This window comes from Falco cherrug, chromosome 5 (assembly GCF_023634085.1).
Source record: "Falco cherrug isolate bFalChe1 chromosome 5, bFalChe1.pri, whole genome shotgun sequence".
NCBI lineage: Eukaryota > Metazoa > Chordata > Aves > Falconiformes > Falconidae > Falco > Falco cherrug.
The window spans coordinates 26,927,361-26,933,586 of record NC_073701.1 but is presented as its reverse complement, the minus strand read 5'-3'; positions in this window follow the sequence as shown (position 1 = coordinate 26,933,586).

The window sequence follows — 6,226 nt, the reverse complement described above, 5'->3', positions numbered from 1 at the left end:
GAAGTCTTCTCAGAAGGAGAATTTTTTTTTTCCACAGCACTAGTATAAAGTTTCCAGTGTTGCAGTACTTGCAGTCTCTGCTTTGGAAGAAAGAGCTTCAGAAACAGATAGAAAGTTTTGTTCAATACCTTCTTTCCTTGTCATTGTACTGCAGCGGGGACACTGACCAGCAAAACCTTACCAGGCCAACAGGCCCATTGGTCTCTCTTTGGCTGCTGTTTAGTTAGTTATGCAGTTATGATTTCCCTGACAGAGAAAGTACAATCTCATCCAAGATGGCACTCAGTGCTGCTCCATGAGTAAGAAGGGAGAGGGCTGAAGTGGAGTGGTGCTGGTCTATCTCCTCATCGTGTGCATTCACTTGAACATCACACCCACCTGCTCTCTAGCAGCCCAGGGAACAGGAACTTCAAATGTTGGAAACTGTGACGTAGAGTGGATAACTACTAAACCAAAAGGCCAATGTCTTTATAGTCTGCAAAGTGAATGCCCTGCTTTTCTGACTGGATCCCTGTGATACTCAGTAAACCTTCTCTTGTATTATGTCCTGGTTTTAATAATTTCTTTAATGTCAATGCATTTAAGTTGTTTGTTAGGATGATCGAATCTCATGTAATCATGCTCTTTATATATACACTTTAATGATTTTTTATGCTTTACATTTATAATCTAGTCTCTAGATATTAGTGGGAATATCTATTCTACAAAAATAAAATGTCAATAAAATAAATTATTCACTACTGCATATTGTGGTGCTCTATGAGAATATAAATAGGATATATTTCACCTCACAACTCACCGAAAGTTCTTAGGGAAGCAGTGTTGAGCAAGAGGCGTTCGTTACTGCTTCTGCCAAAACAGAGGGATCCCAAAGACTTGTCTTGGAAATAAACAGATAGAGTAAAAACATAGGTTGGCAGAAGAGGAATGAAATGGTAGGGGGAAAAAATAAAACAAATCACAAAATCATGATTTAGCCCTTGTACAAAAAGCAGGAGGCAGCATCCCTTAGCAAAACCATTGCTATTCATAGTAGTTCCTGTAAACCTGGTTTTGAAAAAGCATTCCTGTGAATTAACATCTCAGTGCATTCCCATGCCCTCCTAATCCACAAAACAAGACCTCAGCCTCACTTTCTCAACGCTTCTCAACTACCCAGTCCCTGTGTTGCCCCTATCCTGAGCCTGCTGCTCTGCTGCACCCCAGCATATAAAACTCATGCCTGCCGCTGGGATCCAGATCCTCCACACCACTCCGGCTCCCCTCCTTGGGCGTTTTGTTCACAGTCCCCCAAACTCCTTTCAGCCATCTCCCCCTGCCAAGAAACTCTCTGGCTTGGTCTCTTCCCAAGGCTTCAGCTGCTCTGTGCCTTTTACTCTGCACTCATCTAATGCTTTTCACTTCACACTTCATACACCATCACCTTCAAATTGCCTAGCTGCTCAGGGACAAATCACTCCCCACCCTCCCCATACTTATTTCTTGCTCAGCTCAGCTCCCATCAGGCCTCTGCTATCCCACAGCTCTCCCAGGGGATATGAACACAGGATATTCTCATTTGCAAGAGACAAGCTGCTGGCACACTAATCAGCTTTAGGGAGATCTAGGATTACTCACAAATCAAACACAGTGGCCACCGACACTCCTTGGTAATAACACCAACAGCATTAGCTAAATGGAAATTGCTCAGTGCTGTCTTGTGCACCTCAAGCAGTATTCCTTCAGAAACATTTCCATGAGTCTCTGGCATAGTTTGTGTCTCATGAGATTGGTGCAGAGAAATTTGGAGTGGACCCGGGCAAGGAGTTTCCCCAGCAGCCTCTCCTCCTGTTTCAGTGCTCTCAGCACACTTCCATGTCCACAGCTGCTGGCACTTGTCACTGCCCTGTCCCACCAGGCATTTGCAGGAAGGCAGTGCACTGTACCAGCCTTTTTTCCATATTAGATAAGCCAGTGCATGCACCACAGCCAGATTCTACCCTTAGACATACATGTAGAATTCCCTTTATTTCACTGAAGACATAAGAACGTACCCAAGAAAGTATTTTGTGGCAGAATCTGAATATAGCAAAGGAAAATAGCAGCAGGTGAGTAACAAGCTTGGGGCTTGGAAGCTGCGCAGCTCATAGCATGACAGCAATGGGTGCTGACTGCTGCTCTGTTTTTTTTAAAAAAATAAAATAAATGGCAAGTGAACAAACAAGTGGGATATTTTCACTGGTAATTTATAGCATACTGTCACTCAGCTTCACATTTGTCTCTACCAATAACCAAAGCTGAAGTATTTTCACCAGAGAGAAGATAAGCCTGATTTCAAATTAAGTGATTTCCAGATGCTTTCAATATTCAGCACATACATCAAGTCCTAAAAATAAAAGTTCTGCTTTCAGCCCAGAATTTAAGATTCCTATCCAAAAAGTATAATCACATTAACTAGTAAGCAGTGTACTATTCTGTGTTACAGTTTCATATTACATTTTACTAGAATCCTATTAAGGCTACATATATATTCTTTTCACAGTGATATAAAACCTGAACAATTTAACTGAAGTAAACTGAGGTGATATATATTGAGCAATTTTTCATTCTTTAACTGATAGACTAATATTTTGTTTCTCAGGAAAAAGAAGCAGAGCACGATAGCTGTACTTTATACTTGTACATGGGTTGTTCAGTTCTCTCTGGTTTGCAGAAAATGTGAATAATAGAATTTAAAACAGGCCCTTGTTTTTTTTTTGTTGTTTTTTTTTTTTATACATTCATTAGTATCGTACTACTTGGGTTGCATCTTTAAACCTGAAGGTACAGTTGTCAGAGAAGGGCTCTAATTGGTGTGATGAAAGATTGCAGAACCCCTGTTTTCACACAGAAACCCAACAGTATGTTCCACTCCAGTGTCTGGGCTTACAAGATAGTAAAGTTACTAGAGTAGTTATGGTTTGAGTTGGCGATTTACAGAAATGGGGTATGTAGGTATTTTCCAGATGTATTAAAGACTAAAGCCAGAATTGACTTTGGCATGAATATCTATTCTGGGGGCAATTTATGCAATTTGTTCAACAAAGGGAAATAAATGCAAAGTCCTGTATTTGAGGAGGAATAATCCCACACACCAGTACAAGCTGGAGCCCACTAGTTGGAATGCAACTTGGTAGAAAAGCACCTGGGTGTCCTGGTAGATGAGTTGAACATGAGACAGCAATGTGCTCTTGAGGCAAAGCAATCCAACAGTACCCTGAGCTACATTAAGCACAACATCCTCCACAGGCTGAGGGAGGAGGTGATGCTTCCCCTCCTACCCCTGCTGAAATACATCTGGACTGCTATGTCCAGTTTTGGGCTCCCCAGTACAAGAGGCACATGGGCATACTAGAACAAGTCCTGTCCAAGGGCCACGAAGACCAAAGGGTGCATCACGCACCATGAGACAAGGGGTTGTAGTTCTGTGACATAAAATGGCACCACTGCACATTCATGTTAGTTCTGTGAGGTAAATCCACTGTCTTTATTTGAGCTCTGGTGCCCAGTAGGCTAATGATTAGCTTTGCTATCTGGCGTTTTGTGATTTTCAGTATTAATCCTTTACTGTATTCAATGGAAGATAGTCTACAGGAGCCTTAGGGCAGCATTTCCCATCACAAGATAGTAAGTCTCAAGCCACAGCAAATATTTGATTAGTAGCTCATATATTCCTTTACCTCCCTTCTGCGTTGAACCTTCAGCTCCTAGGACATGTCTCAAAAGAATCAATACATGAAAGTGAATACAACCGCTTTTAGTAAAGGAAGGAAGATGGCATATTTTAGGTGGAAATTCCAGCTATCCACACAGGCATTTTGAACATGCAGGAATTCACAGTACCCACTGTAAGCGGGAAACTTGCTCCTGGATATCTTGAAGGTGCATGCATCCTTTGTGACCTGCTATGACACCACTGCAACCAAAGCCCTCTGAGCCTTCAGACGTAACATCTGCACCAAGCAGATCTCTGTGTACTTTCTGCCCTCTGAAATACAAGGTTAACCTCTAGTATCCTCTAGGATAGCCTCAGGCTGAATCACTTAGGTAAAATGTGTCATACAGTAGTTGTAAAGTCCACAAGAACTCTGTTACAATGTTATACAGCTCTCCAGCTTACAATGTGGGGCAAAAAAGACAGCTTGAGCTAAAATGGGAAGTGTTACAAACTGTGAAACGTTTGTCCTATCTTTAATATTAATGAGCATATACTGTTTCTACAGCACTACAGCTGGCTGTAGCTGGTTCACTTCATAATCTGTCAGGGAAAAAAAATAAAATCCTAACATCTGCTTGGAATGCTCAGCTGAAAGTTTCAGCTCCAAATAACACTTTGAGTAACACAGGCCTGTTTGGCAACAAATAGAGATTGCAAATATTACTTCCTTTCTTGTCTCTGTATAAAGGGAAGAACATAAAGCATGTTTGAGGAAAGAAATAATCCAATTTTGAACATTACCATAATTTTATATGACAGGCAAAGAAATATGGATGGGTTAGAGCCAGCATTGAACTCTGCTCAAAAATAGGAAAGAAAGAAATGGGGATGGGGGGGGTGGGGGCAGAGCAGGAAGCCAAGTTCACCACATTCATGAAAGCATTAGAACAGCTGTACAGAGCTGTCTCACTCTATGGAAAAGTTTGTGGGTGTGTAAGACAGTTCCTTCAATCTGGTCTGAAGTCTAGGAAAGCCAATGGCAACGCCTTTCAAAGACCAGAGCGTACACTACTGCTTCAGTACAACAGCTGTACTTTGGGAACTCCCTTCACCAAGCGCACTCTTAGCATCTTCTACACATACTGCTACCACTGTGCTTCTGGTAGCTAATGTTAGGTAGCACAAATAATTTCTCCCTGTTCAAGTTTTTTGAGTGTTCACTACAGGGAGAGTTGGTAGCATAGCTAGTAAGATTGTGGTTTTTAAACTTGTCAAATATTCATCAGTAAAGACTGAAAGTTTTTATGTTTAGCTACACATTTCAGGGCAGATGGTAAAAGGAAGGACGGGAAATTACAGGTGAAGTATTTCTCATACAGGTATATATACATACATTCCTTAAAAAGGAGAATCTTTAGATGAGATATACTTTCCTCAGTTGCAGAACCGCATTGTAGAACAACTCTGCCACCACCAAACTTTAGTAAAGGAAGCAAAAGTTTGGTGTAAGATACTCTGAAAATCTGTCTTTGCCAATTCAGTGAAAACTCCTAAGCCTGGAATCCACCTCGATGTATCCAAATTAAAAGCTTTGGGGTGGAGGGTGAAAATTACAATGGGTACATGGGGATCCCTGTACTTGAGAGCTTTCATGTTATGTTTATCTCAGAGAGCACAGTCCACCGTGTCTACGGAGCAAAACAGTTACTGCCAAAAGCTTGTGGTATCTTCCCTCCAAATACCTCTAGGCCAGTCTCATGGACTAAACATCCATTAGAGATCAAAGCACATCTTCTGATTTAGTCTCTTCTGAAAGGAATCCAGTCCATGTGCTCTACAGTTTTCCTATAATGACAATGAAAACATGGTAAAAGGGCAATTCACTTTGAAGGCACCATCCTTACCCTAACTAAAACACTACCGGAGAAGCACTCTAGGTGTGCTTTAATCAAGAGCCTGAAAGAGTAGAGAAGGTCATTCTCTGTGCTTGTTCCTCCTGCTTGTTCATAGCAGTCCATCACCAGGCATTGTTAATAAAAGCAAGGAGAGTATCTTTCTGGTGCTTTTCTCTGTCCTTCACGGCCTGTCTGTCAGGACAGACTGTCAAGAGGACTCAGTGATTTAAGCCACCTTACAGAGTTGATAGATCTCATCTATTTTACAGAAAAAAAATATTAAATTTTATTTGATAGACTGTTGAATTAATAAAACTTACATCTATTCAAATTATGGCAATATTTTCTTCAGAATTTACAAAAGAATTTCTGCACAACTATGGTTTCCAAATGCAGACTGGTTTTCATTCAAAGAAATTAGGACACCGCTACAATATATGTATTTTCTCACACACCAGGGTTTTCAGTGGCACAGTGGCAGCAATGGGTGAAGAGCATACCAGACAACAAGGGAGACCAGCAGATCAATGGTTCTAATTCTAAGAAAATACATGGTAGACAACTGAAACAAATTGCAACGGCAGTGGGCTGAAGACCACGCACAGGAATGAGGAAGTAATGACAATACCAGACTTACTTGATAGAAATACTGAGC